This window comes from Lactuca virosa, chromosome 5, assembly GCF_052849685.1.
Source record: "Lactuca virosa cultivar CGN04683 chromosome 5, Lactuca_virosa_CGN04683_v6, whole genome shotgun sequence".
Lineage (NCBI taxonomy): Eukaryota > Viridiplantae > Streptophyta > Magnoliopsida > Asterales > Asteraceae > Lactuca > Lactuca virosa.
Window position 1 is genome coordinate 333,668,125 of NC_136430.1, and position 15,791 is coordinate 333,683,915.

General features: G+C 39.2%; 1 non-coding gene across 1 annotated transcript; it reads left to right on the top strand.

Annotated features, from left to right (window-relative positions):
* Positions 1-13,785: 13,785 nt before the first annotated feature.
* LOC145118219 (U2 spliceosomal RNA) lies at positions 13,786-13,982 on the top strand. Its single transcript, XR_013713184.1, has one exon. It is a non-coding gene; the product is annotated as a U2 spliceosomal RNA (small nuclear RNA).
* Positions 13,983-15,791: the final 1,809 nt, after the last annotated feature.

The window sequence follows — 15,791 nt, forward strand, 5'->3', positions numbered from 1 at the left end:
TTGTCAGACCCAGTATAGATCTATACACAACTATCATGTTCTCCCTCCAGGAGATTCTGATTATAACTAAAGGACTTTTCTATGGTACCTAGAGTACCCCGAAGGAGAATGTCTCACAAATTTATTCATTAACAAGTTCACATAGTGTGTAGTGAAATACTCGTTTGTAACGATAGTGTTACTGTTTTCTTTGTTAAATGTAGTGTTCAAAACTATACCTATTATAGTTTATCAAAAGTGTTGTATGATAGTATGAAACCTTGTTATGCATGTCTATGTATTTCAATAAAATGACATTAAAAATACTAAGTATAAATCTTACACACCTTGCTCAACATGTTACAAGGTGTGAATAACCCCTTTTTTGTTTGTTTTGACAGTTTTATCCTTAACTGTCACTATTTTAGAGTATTTATAGAAAAATAATCGTAAGTCAAAAACTACATCTGTAAACTCGGAGAGTTTGTAAAAAGAGTCTATTGTGTTCATAAATTTTCCCATAATTTTTGGTGGTCTCAAACCAGTGTGAAAATGTTCATCTTCACAACCTGGTCCGATTTTGTTGCTGCAGTGATAGGCAGTTTTGTAAAAATCACCATAAATTTTATAAAAATCGTATGGAGATGTGCAAGTAGTCCTTTTAAAGGTATAAACGTGAACTATTTTCATATTAAAAAGTTTTGAAAAATATTAAGTTTAACTTGGGTAAAACAGTTCGTGAACAGGTCACAACTTTTCTGTTGTAAGCTGTCAAGTTAAGTTTTGAATATGTTTTGGTGTTTTAACTTGTATCCCCCCCCCCCTGAAAACTGAAGAAAACTAGAAAATGTAGGGGTATGAACTCACATTGAGTGATTTCTATAGGAGTGGAAAGTTGAAGTCGAGGAGTATCAAGTCAAGAACACTTGATGAACACACGGAAGCTTGGATGATCCTAAGAACGATTTTTGGTATTAAGATATGAGTCGATGATCCAAGAGTGTTATGAAATTATGGAATAATACTTGAGTTTAGATGGAATGTTTACCAAAAAGTTCAGTAGTAGCTCAAGAACACTTTCACAAAGTGGTGAGAAGTAGAGAGAAAATGAGGCTCTCTTGGTGTTTTGAGAAGTATAAGTGTTTGGAATGATCAAGTAAGCCAAGAAGTTCTCCAAGGATTTCTATATATATATTGAAGGTTGTTGGAGCAACTTGTAAGTTTGAAGTGATGTTTACCTTGGTTTGTGTGATGTGGATAAGGTTGGCTAATAAGGAGATGACACATGGAAGGCAAGTGGGCACACTTGACCCACTTGTGGTGTAAACATTCTTAGATATTTCTTTTAATATAAAATATTGATTTATAATTAATAAATCCTTGATAAATGAATAAAATATGATTTTTGGGGGTTTAAAATGGTAAAAATATGAATTTGGTGAAAAATCCCCGTCAAAAATGTCAAAAACGGGCTTAAGAAGCGAAAGTAGTCGAAAACCGGGCATTAAGGAGCGAACCTGCGAGGTTCGGCTCTTGGAAGTGCTGAGGAACGAAGGTAGTGAAGGAACCGAGAGAAGGGAGAAGGGACCGAAGGTGGGGGTCTCGGTCCGAAATGTGAGGGAAGCGAAATAGACCGAGCCCTCGGTCTATTTCGGCTGTATCAAGGTTCGATCCTGCTGAGGTTCGGTCCGAGGAGGGCAGTTCGCTTCTGACAAGTTCGGTTCTGACAGCTTCGGTTCCGAGAGGCTTCGGCTCTAAGAGGTTAGGTTCCTAAGAGGTTCGGTTCCTCAGAGGTTCGGTTCCTAAGAGGGGTTTCGGTCCTATTTAGCTGTTTTTCAATATAACTTACCGTTTTGAGCGGTTTTTGGCCAAGTTAAGGGTCGGGATGACCCGGATGACTATAAAAAGTTGAGAGAGATTTTGAGAGAGATTTTGGGAGAGATTTGGGAGAGATTTGTTTTTAGATATTATTATTGTATAATCTCGTAATGCAAGGTTCGTGAACCTCGTTATGCTTCGTTTATGATTGTTTTAAGTCCCCGAAAGGGTCCTTAGTCGTGTTTTGAAGCGTTTAACTCCCTTTTTAGGGTTTTACATTGCTAAACACATAGAATATTTGAAACACTTGAATTCTTGGCATACCAATACACATTTTATAGAATAACTTTTCACATACAAGTATTGGTTAAGTTTGACCGGTTTGACTTGTTGACTTTGACTTTGACTTGTTGACTTTGACTTTGACTTGTTGACTTTGACTTTGACTTGAATTTGACGGTTGTCACATGTGTGGAGAGAGAGCATGTGCAACGGGATTCCAAAAAGAATCAGATATGCTTTCACTGTCACCAGCCAGGTCATTTCAGGTCCAGCTGTCCTGCGTTGAGGACGGAAGGAATTCAGATTCCAGCGATCTTCGTTCCTCAGGAGGTCAAGGTCAAGCCGCAAGAAGTCTCTAGTATGTAATTGGAAAACACCATTCTATAATAATATTGTGGTCAAGTCGTCTATGATCGGTATTTATTTTGTCTTGGAATATTGTTGAGTATGGATAAGCAGTAATTTCGGGTTAGTTGCCTGTTCTGATCTATGTGTTGTGAAGTTTCATGACTTGTTAGGACATTGGAGGTGTCAGGAGAAATTTATTATCAAAGGATTGTAGGTGATTAGAGTTCATGAATTCATTAGAGGATGGGAAGTAGAGTGGTTGATTAGAATTTTATCACCTATGGCAAGGGTTGTGCCCTTTCAGTTTTTCTAGCTCGAAGGAGTGAGCAGGCTTGTCACCCCAAGATCGGGTTGTATTCCAGCTCGGGGTCAGTTGGTTGCAGGGATTGGCGATATTATTTCAGCGCAGGTGGGTCGATGTGGCATAAGTATTTTGTGAGGTCCGGTTTGCCTTGGATCTCTTGTATCAGGTGGTAAGGATTGATTGTGCGAACTATTGCAATTTTGGGATTATAGACTATGTCTTGGGAATATTTTGTAGCCGATTTAGGGAAGAGGTTGCTTCAGCTACTGCAGTTCAGCTGTGAACGTTTAAGCGGGAAACTTGTTTGGAACACCTTTGGAAAAAGGGGTAGCGTGTGGGAGGTCTGCGGTTAGGGTCCCACAGAAGGGTTATTCAGCATTGTCAGGGATCAGTGGTTTTGGCAACCGTTCGTGATTGACGGACGAAAGCACCAAGGGAAGTAGCTCGTTGTCGAGGTATTAGTTGGAGTATCTATCTTTTGGTCTTCAGGACTTGAGTGTGGGCTCATTCAAACATTTGTGACAGTTGGTTTCACTGGGATTCTGGAAGTGTTCATTTGGTTCTTGAAGTGTGTGGCCAATTGGGATTGGCTAGTAATGGAGCACTAGTTAGAAGGGTTGGTTGTTATCAGATCGATCGTTGGATAGTGAGAAGGATTGGCAATTCTCCAGTTTTAATGTATTGTGAAGACTTAGTCGAATCTAAGTGGGGGAGAATCACCCCGGGATACAGAAGCACGAGCGGTGTCGAAAATTAGGTTAAGTTCCGTATCGTGGTCAGGAAGAAAGGCGGCCCAAGTGGCTATTTGGTTTGAGGGTTGTGGGAGTTGGGAGTTCGGTAAACTTCCCAGCATGTGTATCGCGTCTTCTCGGTGCTTGATAGCAGAATTTGGGGAATCAGTTTGGCGTTCCAGTCATGAATTGAGTTCATTTCGGATGTTCAGTCGGGTGTGTGATAGACTCTGAGGCTAAGTGGATTGATAGATTGAGGATAAGGTATCATACTGCGTTAGTGTTATAACGAAAGTGTTGTAAGACTACGGGGGTAGACGTAGCATTCACTAGCGGTCAGATGGTGTGGGAAGTGCTGTGAGGTTGTGAGATGATTTGTAGTATTCACGGATTCTTACAGACGATCAGGTCAGGGTGAGCCTGTTCGCAAGATTGTGGGTAGACCATAGCATAATCGGAATCAGGAAAACGGTAGGTCGTTGGAGACCAGACATGATGTAAGACTACAGTATTGTGGTAGCGTTCACTTTTCGTATATGATTTGATGGCGTCAGGTTGTTAGGTTTCTATGATCAATGGATCAGAAGGATTGATGGAGCCATGCGTGGCGATATAGTTAGGGCGGTTATTGCTAGACGAAGTTCCTTCGGGAGTCACGTGCGGCGTAGTTAGGGCGGTTATTGCTAGACGAAGTTCCTTCGGGAGTCACGTGCGGCGACTGTGAGATTACCATTGGCTCAGGAACCGGTCAGGACTTCGGTATTCCAGATAAGTTGGGACCGGGGAGGTCTCAGTGGACTTCGGAAGCAACCAGAAGACAGCCTACTGTTTCGGTCAGTTTCTGTGATCAGGGGACATTAACTACTTGGGTTTGCAGGTGTGCGAAAAGTATATGTAAGCGTTTGTAGATCTATGTACGGGTATTGAGTATGCTGCTATGTTATAGCAATCAGTAGGTTTGTCCCCAAGTATTGAACATGCTGATGGAGTATGCTGAAGACTCTGTATGGGTTTTGTTAGTTATGTGATCAGGTTCTGAGAATATATGTGTTATGGAGTAGCAACTTGTTCTGCAAGTGTACAGTGTAGGGTGAGGTTTCGGCACTGTGACGTTTGTTGGTGTTGTGAAGGACATTGTTTAGGCCCTTTTGGGCAATGGAGGAGGTGAGTGCCCCCAGGATGGAGTGTTGGGCATCTGAAGCGACGACAGCGGTGTCGATAGGTTATCGGAAGCATTCCAGTCATAAGCTGAGGGCCGGAGAGGGCGTACCAGGCTCATGTTGTGGGCTCAGAGGTAATCCAGACCTATGCTGAGGACCATGTAATGACATTCCAGTCATAGGCTGTGGGCATAAAGATTGTGTTGGTTATGTCGCTGGTAGGAGCGCGTTCGGATTGGATGTATTGTTGAGATTCGGGGGACTTGCACTCGGTTGTGACGAATCAGAGGATGGTGGATGAGACGTAAGGATAGATCCTTGGATCTCAAGTTATGAGTAGACCCGAGTCATGTCATAGAGGTATTCCAATCTAGGGTATTCCATCATGAGGATAACCGGACCCTATGATTGATTGGACCTGATATGTTTGGTATTCCAACCCGGGGGTTGATTGGGCCAAACATGTGTGGGGATACGAGGGTATTCCATCCTAGGGATGTCTGGACCCGTCGTAGGTATGCCTGGTATTCCAGACCGAGGCTGATTGGGCCAGGTATGAGTGTTTGTACTTGTTAGCTGGTTTATTATGTATGATATTTAGGGAGCTGAATGACGCTTTATCCTGTCAGCACAAAGGGTTCGCTTCAGGAAGAGGGAAAGTTGGGTTTCCGATACTTTGGATCATCAGGATTTTGCCAGGTTGGCAAAGTGGCAAGTAGAATAGACCTTTGGAAAAAGAGTCAGTTGGATTTCACATCGCCTTTCACGTTTTGCAATTGCGGAAGTGCATGCCGGATGAGGAGGCAGTAGTATCATTGGATGACATTCAGGTTGATGAACGGTTGAATTATGTTGAGAGGCATGTGGCCATACTGGAGAGGAAGATGAAAGTTATGCGGAACAAGGAGATACCTTTGGTAAAGGTATAGTAGGAACATCGGAGGGGTTCCGAGTGGACTTGGGAGCCGGAGGCTGAGATACGGGAGCACTATCCGGAATTGTTCATCGCAGCGGACTTCGAGGACGAAGTCTAGTTCAAGTGGGGGAGAATTGTAACGCCCCGATTCTCAGGTATTAATATTGTGGCTTTAATTTTCAAGTTTCAAGGTCTACTCGACGAGTTGGATGCCCTGACTCGTCGAGTAGTAGCAGGTTTGGGACACGTGTTTAAGTGACCAACTCGCCGAGTCGGAAGAGTGACTCGACGAGTTGGAGCTGGAGGGTGAAACCCTAATTTCCGGGGTTTTGCACCCTATTTAAAGAATCATAAGCCTCCTTCAGCTAGGGGTGTAAGTGAGACAAGCCAACTCGTGAGAAACTCGAGACCGACTCAGAAAATACTCGAACTCGACTCGGCCTTAATCGAGCCGAGCTCGAGCTCGAGCTACTCGAGTACCTTATCGAGCCGAGCTCGAGTACTAAAATACTCAGCTCGTAAGGCTCGCGAGCTTAGTCGAGCTTAGTGTAATTTACATATAATTGTTCATTTATAGCATACATGTCATTTCTTTATAATTATTCATTTATGACATATATGGTTGATGTTATATTGATATTAGGTGATTAATAGTGGTTTTTTTTTTGTAGTTTGGACATTTGCATGTGGAATGCTTAATATTTCTTACTCAATTTAGTGATTTTGATTTTTTTTAAATATTAGTCGAGTCGCGCCGAGTCGAGCTCGAGACTGTCGAGTATTTCACGAGCCCGAGCTCGAGCTTAAAATCAAGGTTCGAGTCGAGTTCGAGCCGAGTTTCGAGCTCGAGTATTTTAGTCGAGCCGAGCTTCAAGCTTGGTAGTATTCGGCTCGACTCGGCTCGTTTACACCCCTACCTTCAGCCTCTTTACAGTCCCTTGAGAGCTCAGCAAAACCCTAATGCGTGTGTGTGTGCTCCATTGTGTGTTTTAAGCTTTGAAAGAGGATTATTGGGGAGAAGAGCTTGGGGAAAACAAGTGGATTGAAGCAAGGAACTCGTGGGAATCAAGATCTACTTCAGTTGGTATATTTTGGGAAGGTATTAAGCAATTATCTTAACCCCCATTTCATTCTAGATCTCTTTTGGATGGATTTTAGGGCTTTTCTAGTATAATAAGAAGCCATTCATGGGTATAAGCTAAGATCTAAAGTTGTAACTTCAGATTTGGACTTTCTTTGGACTCTAAGTCCATAAAGTTTCAGCTTTGGCAAGCATGAACCTTCCCTCTAGTGTGAGACTTCTTTGCAAGCTTGGTTTTTGTCATTTTAAGGCTTTAGAGCTTTGCATGCATATAAAGTTTGCAACTTTACATGATAAACATGACTTGGGAAGTTGGACCTGCAATTTGGAGCCTTAGCATGGCTTAAAAAGCCTCTGTATGGATGAAGGACTGAAGGAACTCGGCGAGTTGCATGAACAACTCGGCGAGTCCGATGAAGATTGCCTTGGGCTCGGCGAGTCGGTTAGGGTTTTCCCGACCTTTGGACACGTATGAACCCGACGAGTTGTAAAGGGGAAACTCGACGAGTTGGCCAAGAGAGTTTGCGGCCACTGACATTAGGAACTCGACGAGTCGCTCAAGTGACTCGGTGAGTTAGCAAGTTATGCAAGGAACTCAGCGAGTGGTTGGTTGTACTCGACGAGTTGAGGTCAACATGGACTGTTGACCTTGACAGTTGACTTTGACTTTGACCAGGGTTGACTATTGGACTTCTGGGGCATTTTGGGAAATTGGAAATTTACAAGCATGGTTCTATGGTGCATTCAGGTGGTGGAGTTGTACCGGCAATCCAAGAGCTTGGGTTTATCTTTGAGTTGACAGTGCGAGGTGAGTTATCCTCACTATAATCAAGGGTCTAAGGCACCAAGGCCGACCCTTTGGATTGTTATCTGGTTATGTTATGCTGGTATGATCTGTTAGATCAGTATCCTAGAGGGTAGGATAATATTATGTGGTATGTGGTATGATATGTTAGATCAGTATCCTAGAGGGTAGGATAATATTATGTAGTATGTGGTATGATCTGTTAAATCGGTATCCTGGTAGATAGGATGGTATTATGTGCTATGTGGTCTGATCCGTTAGATCAGTTGTCGTCTATGGACTGTTATGTGATTATCTGTTATATAAATGCGTACATAATTGTTTGGCGGTTGAGGCTTATCTGCTTTGTGCGAAAGCCAATAGACCTGGGCATTCCAACCTGTTGGTTGTGGGCCGTGAGTATTCCATCCCGAGGATGATTGGACTCATAGTATGTGGGCATTCCAACCTGTTGGTTGTGGGGCTGGGGTATTCCATCCCGAGGATGATTGGACCCATAGTATGTTGGCATTCCAACCTGTTGCTTGTAGGCCTGGGGTATTCCAACCCGATGGTTGACTGGACCCATAGTATGTTGTTTATGATTATATGTGTATTATTGTGGGTATGGGTATTTTGGGGGAACTCGCTAAGCTTTCGAGCTTACAACTTCAGTTTATTGTTTCCGGTACATCAGGGGATCGCGGCAAGGCGAAGGCATGGTCATACAGCTCCTCATGAATTGTTTATGTTTTTGGGAAACTCTGATATTATACATTTTGAAAACAAAGTTGTAATGATTTTTAATGATTTGAAATGTTTTTAAAAGTTTTAAATTGGCCTGAATTTTATGGGTGTTACATTATTAGATGTTATAATACGATTTAAAATCGTCACAAATTTTTTATAAAAAATAAGTGGAAGAAAATATTGTTTCATTGTTAATATCAATAACATAATTATCTTTAACATGTATTTTCCAAACTTTTAACTATGTAATTTTATTTTGTGCAAAGCGTGAATATTGACCTAGTAAATAATGTATGATTCAAAACTTTTGCACCAAATCAATTGGGATATTTTTTTATTTCCTTGGTACGCAATGTTTATAAGGAACGAGAAAACGAAGTCAACCCATACGGATCAACCAAGACCACTAGTACATTTATATGGTAAGAAAACTCAAGTCGAGGAAGGGAATTCAAAATCTTTTGCCTCAATGTCGGTGGGGAGAAGGGGAGAAATGTAGTCAACATGAACATATAATGATTTTTGGATCAAAATTATCTCTTGATTGTGCTGGACTTTTCATGTATGGTTATTGGTTGTGTTCATAATGTGAAACTCATTGAAAACTTATATAAGGTGTGCAGTGAAGAATGATTTAATATGATTAAAGTTAACTATATTGGTGGCATGTTGGTGTGAATTGAATTTAAGTCTCAAAATCCTTGCATTAAGTTCAAAAAATATGAAGAGTATATTGGTACTTTAAGGAGATGAGTTTGTTAACAAATAACTTTTTGGTTGATTAAAGGATGGCGTGACTTGAAATTGAGGACCTTCCTTTGTGTGCTTATACATCTGTTGCGTTCAAGAAAATTGCAAGTTCTTAGGGTGAAGCTATGTTTATTGATGGGGATAAAAAAGAAAGACATATTTAATGGACGATTGTGTGTAAAAACCAACATAAAATCACAAAAATAGCAGAGTGTGTTACGGTGGTAATTGAAGAGGTGAAGTACACAGTGTGCGTGAAATTGATTAGATGGTGTGTTCCAAACATTTAGAAGAATGTGGATGATATAAGTCTACAAGAAGAATACAATGACCCATTTGATGGTGAGGATGCGAGTGAAAATGAGGAGGAGGATGTTTTTGTCGAGGTTGTTTAACCTACATATAAGCAAACACTAACAGTTTGGATAAAATTTATAGAGGTGGATCAAAACAAGTAGGAAAAAAAGGTATACATAAGAGGGATGCCATGTGTTTTGAGGATGATAATACTAATTCAGACTAACAAATATCTTAGAAAGAGATGGTCATTGTGAAACACATAACTAACAATAAGGAAGGATAAATAAAGTCAAATAATATCAATGAAGATGGAAGCTCGTCTCAATCCATGTCGAAACCATAAGGATTTGATGGGGGTCTATTTCATTATGTTGTTGTCGAGGGATTCCAAAAGAAAACCATTGTCGAGGAGCATGATTTTTTGTTGATAATTCATTGGATAAGCCGGTTAATTCATCCTTCTACTTATCCACGTCCAGATGCACTCGAAATGGTGTAAATCATACATTCTTATATTATTGAGAGAGAACATGATGTATACATGAATATTCTTTCTCTTTAAATGTTTGTGGGATTAAGAGCACTTTTAAATGGAATAAATACATGAAGTTGTGTAAAAAGCATATTGTTATATTTTTGGGGATTCATAAACATGTATGGTCCCTTATATCTTGTAAAATTAAAGATTATTTAAGGAAAGGGGTATTACTATGCATTTGGGATCCTTCGGTGGTTGTAAAGGACATAGTTTCTTGTAAGGAATACATTATCATTATCGAGGTGGAGTGAGTGTTTCCTAAGTTATAATTCTTGATGATCAATATGTACAATCCTCGTGATGAAAAGGGAAAGAAGGCACTTTGGGAGCTCATCTGGTCTTTCTAGAATCTTGGTGTATATTTCATTATTATTGGAGACTTTAATTCATTTAGAGACTTTATTATTGGAAAGAAGTTAGAGACCCATTCGAGAGGGTAGGTTTGATTTTTGCATAAGCTATGATAATTCATTTAATGATTTCATTCATAATACGGGTCACTTAATGTTCCTATGAGTGGCTATAATTTTACCCAAATTAGTGATAATGATGAAAAGTGAGCAAATTGGAAAGATTTTTAATGTTTGAGAATCCTATAGATGTTTCGGGTTTTATATCAATGGCATTGGAGAGATCAATTTCAGATTATAGACCCGTTCTTTTCAAACATGTGGAGGCAGATTACATACCATTCCTTTCAAGTTGTATAATTCTTGGATGAAATGGGATGATTTTGACGATGTTGTTATAAATTCTTAGAATCATCCCTTATATTCGGTTAACACAAGCAAACAGGTGTTGTTTGAAAAAAAAATGAAGGGTTACCGACATAAAAACACATTAAAGTTTCAGTTTTGGTTTTAAATGATCATTTACCTTTTTTTTTGTACCCCTTAGACCATCAAACTCGAAATTTTACCCGTCTAAAACACTATTTTGCTTAAAATTACTAGTTTCTCGGTCATAATTGTTGAATATACATTGACTTCTGATACTTAAAGCCTCCCCTTCCACCACCACCGTGTCCACCCTTCTATTTTCCCCTTTCTCTCTTTTCTGCGGTAAAGGGGCCCTAATTTCTTCTCACAATCTTCCAAGGTTTGCATCAATCGAAAATCACCACCGTCCACCTCTTCCCACTTCCACCGCCATTAAAAAGCATTCAAGTTTCCGATTTCATTTGATTATGTGCTTGGATGATTTGCGATGGAATGTTCTCTCAAATCGATTTAGTGGTTAAAATGATCGGTGTTGTAAAGGCGATGAAAACCACACACACAGAGAGTGTATGTGTGTGTTTCAATTTTTTCATCCTCTCAGTTTATCAATTCAAGAAATTAAGTTACAATAATTTAAGAATTTACTTCTCCATTGCCACACAAACTGTAAAATGATGAAACCCAACACAAACATTGTATTTGTGTGTTGCCGTTTTCATCCCCTCATTTACTCTCACCCTGTCGTTAAGAAAACTTGAGGTATTTAAGGAGCACATCTCCATTAAAAGAGGTAAAATACCCGTCGGCCATAATGAGAATGAATTACGAAAGCGACTCTTCAAAAATAACCAAACACAAAAGCTTGTTGGGTTTTTATGACAATAACCCAAAAATGAATGAATTTATCAAAAATTAGGGAAAAAAGACAAAAAGAATGGAAAAGGATGGTGAAAAGAATGTGTTACATGAAGACTTTATGAGATTGATCAAGGAGATGTCACTCAAAGAGTCACGGGGACCGTTTGAATATTTTGAGAAAAATTCATGATTATGAGAAATTGGAAACTTTAGATGTTATTCAAAAGCTAAGATTTATTAGAGCATTGAAAGGGACGGAAACACAAAGTACGTTAATGGTATTCTTAATTGAAAGAACATGCAACTTGTTATTTGTGGCATAAAAGCAATTTGTGATTACCAGGAGGATCCGCAAATTGGTGAGAAGATTTTTTTTTCGTAATAAATTAAATTCAGCAGGTTCGAAGGTGGGAGAGTTCAAAAACGTAGCACACAGTGTACAACTCTTGCTTCAGATGAAGACAATTGTTTGGAAGTTCCATGCACGATCAAGGAAATCAACAGTGTTGTTTATTCATGTAGAGGGGATAGAGTTCCGGGTTCGGATGGTTTTTCCTTTAGGTTTGTAAAAAAAATCATGGTTTTTACTGAAAAATGATATTTGTGATGGTGTTACGAAATTCTTTCTTTCGGCAAATATTCCCCATGACTGTAGTAGTTCTTCACTCTCATTCCAAAGGTGAGGAGCTCATTAATAGTAATACATTATCCACCAATTAGTTTTAGTGGGTTAAAATAAAAAATCATTGCTAAGTGGTTGGCTAATTGATGATTTAAGATGAAATCATTCAAAGGTAAAAGTTGATGAACGAGGATGTTTGAAGTACATTGCTACTTCAGATTTTCGGCGATGATAAGTGTTGTGCCTATTTGGGCGTTGACGTTATCTGGGACTCAAGTTTATTTCACGATTATAAGTTAAATAGATTTTTTCCAATAAGTGGAACTTAAAGTATGCGTCTTGTACCTATTTAAACTCCTCTTATGATGTCTTATATTTATAACTATGTGGCCGTAGGGATATAAAGGTAAAGTAATTAACAACCTCATATGTGAAATTAAGTCTGACCTGGGTAATACTAATATGAGATAAAAGCAATGTTAGGGGAACAAGTTATGAGTAAGAGGAATTCTTATGATGACGTAAGCACTTAAGATCTGCCCTATTGTTTATTAAAGAACAAGATATAGATAGAATGAGAGGAGAAGATTGAACTAATGGATGACATTTGGAGTTTGAAGCAAAGGGGGTTGATAGTAGTCAAGTTATTTCATGAATTACTACATCCCAGCAATCGGTTGAGTTACTCTTTTATTTTAGAAGCTTGTTTTGAGTTTCGAGTTCCATTAATGGAGACCCGACTCTTGATATCCACTACCTGAAAGTTGAAATGGACGGCTTAAATGATGCTGTGAGGCTGTTAGAACATGGATTATAGCACCTTATGTACATTCAATTGAGAAATAAACATCACAGATGGTAAAACAAGAGCGAGCATTGAGTTTCGATTGTTGAATATGGATTTTTCCTTTGCATCCATTAACTAAATTCGAATATAATGTTATTATTGAGCATTTTTTTTATTCTAAATATATTTGTTCAGTAAAAGTCATCCCCATAAATGTTAGAATCAAATTGGAAGTGATTGTAAGATGTTAGGAGGTGAAGATAGTGTGATACCAGCAATGACCAAATAGCAAGCCGATGAGAAGAGAAGGACATGTTGGTTGAAAAAGCGGATAGTATCTTGGAAAGGAATAGTGAACACTTACGGGAAGCATAATGTAAGGTTGAATGTTACCTGGTAACGGGACGACATAACGAAGAAACGGTTGCCCGGAAAATAATTTTTGTCAGGTATTTAAACGAGTAAGAAATGTGTTGGATATGATTATAAAATTATATGGTTTCAAGATATAATATGATTTTTATGAGCAAAACAAGTGAAAAGGATTATGTAGATTAAAAACACGTATTTTGATAGGATGGATTTTAACAAGTTGGACTTATCTGATTAGTTTGAGTCTGCCCATTAGTTATTGTGTTTAGTTATTAATTTACTTAATAGATATGTGATATAAAACTAAATGGACAAAAGAAAAGCATAGTAGGTACATGAGTGGAAGGAGTCATTCGTAATTGAGTAATTATCAACATGAAATGAATTTGTTTTGTTTGTTGGTGTTGAGTGAATTTAAACTACAGAAAAATAAGAAAAGAAAAGGCAATGCAATCATAAACACATATGCATATGCAGTAGTAGTCTAAGTTTGATCTGAATATATACAGAAAGTAAAGAAGCAAAAGAATAATATTTAAGTTGTTTTTGTTGTGAAGGAAGGAACCAGGAAGGGAGCTGGCAGTGAAAGTGAAAGAGTCTGCATCCCAATTCCCACATTGGGTGAATGAAGGAAGCAGGCAAGAGGGAGGCGAGTACAAAAGGGGAAGCCCACAGCTGTAAGAAGCATACCTTTCTCGGCCTTTTGGCTAAGATCAAGTGTAGTATCTGTTCTTATCAGTTTAATATCTGATATGTGGGCCATCGGCCCACTCGATATTAATCTTATTTTTTATGGGGGAAGGCCCGTTACAGTAGCTTGCTGCTGGGGTTCTTCATGCGTCGCCTTGGTCTTACACTACAGCCAAGGCCAGGCGCACCCCTCCAATACTCAGTTCAATGTTTAAAATTAGCTTAAAATAGGCTTAGAGATTTGAAAGTCTTTGCTGTCTGATGTTTTCATGTGAACGCACTCCCATAGTTCCAACCATGGACCTGGCTTTTTGTATACTATAAGGACCTTTGAAGGGTTTCATTCATGTTAACAATATGGGAAGTTCCAAGAGACTCAAAAATCAGGTGGTTTTAATGACATATTTTCATCAGGAGATGAAACAGGACAAGGTACGGTTATTATGTATGACTCATCACTGTGACAAAATGGACAAACAATAAATGTTTTGAGGTAAAAATTTTAAAAAGTGGGGTGTCCATTTGAATCGGAATAGTCGGCAATATGGGCCTGAAGAGCCAAGACTTGTAATCCTACCACTGTCGGAAGCGAGGAGTTGTCGCAGCTCTGTGAAGCCAGCCTAACGCATTGCCCCCTTCTCTAGGTTCCAAGAGCAAGAGACCCAAAGCCTTCGCTCAAGCCACTTGAACCAGCTCTCGACTTGGAACGGGCAAGTCAAATTACACACCACCAGACCCAACCAAACTGGACCAAATCATAATCCAACCCACTTTGATACCCCCACTTGGGTTACAGGCAAACGTTACCAGGCCCGGTGACCAACTCTCTACAAGATAAATCTATAAAATCGTCTTGGAATCCTTCACACACCAATGTGGGAACACTCATCAATATATATACATAAACAAACTGCATTTTCTTATCTAAATTAACAGTTCAACCAACATATTGCAATTGGACTTCTTGTCATGTAAAACAAAACTATCTACGACGTTAACGACATTGAGGGATTTTCGTTCTTCGAAACCATCACATGGTTTTTTTTTTCTAGTCCAACTTATCAAGAACTTGTATGACTATTAATGTGAAGAGATGACGACAAGGTCCCTCTTACTTCTAAAAGCTTCGGGAGAAGTCGTCTATGTTGCCCCACCAAAACATAACACCAACGCCAAATACAAGCTTCACCTCGCAATGTCGATTTACTTTATATGTAATCTGATTTATTGTTTATGTTATTGAAAATAATTATACTTCACACACCATACCTTTTATTTAAATAATACAAAATAGAACACAATTAATTATGAGAAACTTTGCACTTCAACTTATATAGAACATTTTTATATGTAAACATCTCGGAGGCACTCGTCGAGATATAGTATTTTCAAGTGTTAGATGGAAATGAAAGATGATTGCGGTTCAAAATGGTAAAGCACATACAATGTTAATTGTGCAACGTTTTGAAAAAAATAGCGTTGACCTAACCTATAGCGTTTTGATGTGGTGGGGGAGGGGGGATTGTTAGCTGCATTCGAGGTGGATTCAGTGCGAAGGTCAACGAGAATCGTGTCGGATAATCCTAATGCATGCTTCCTGCAACGACCATTCCTGGTAACACGCAGGGTTGACAAAGATAGGTTAGAAAGCTATACCGGGGAGGGACCCCGGTATTACTCTCTGATGCCAAAGTTAGAAGTCATGTTCGATGATAAATTTTGGGTGGAGTCAATTTGCTTGAGATTACTTACCCTTTATGAACAGATGGAGCCTCGTTTTATAGTCATGACTAAAACCAGTCCAATGCCTCTCATCCCGAGTCTTGCCTTGGTCCTTAGGTTGCAACGGTGACACCCTTTTAAGTAAAATATGCTTGACCCCTTTTCCGTGTTTCCTAGGATGTTACTTTATAGGTTGAATAGGTTGAATACCGTTTTTGTGGTTTTTTACCGGGATGTTTTTTTTGGCAGCCTGATATTGCTTGAGTTGGCTTGATATTAC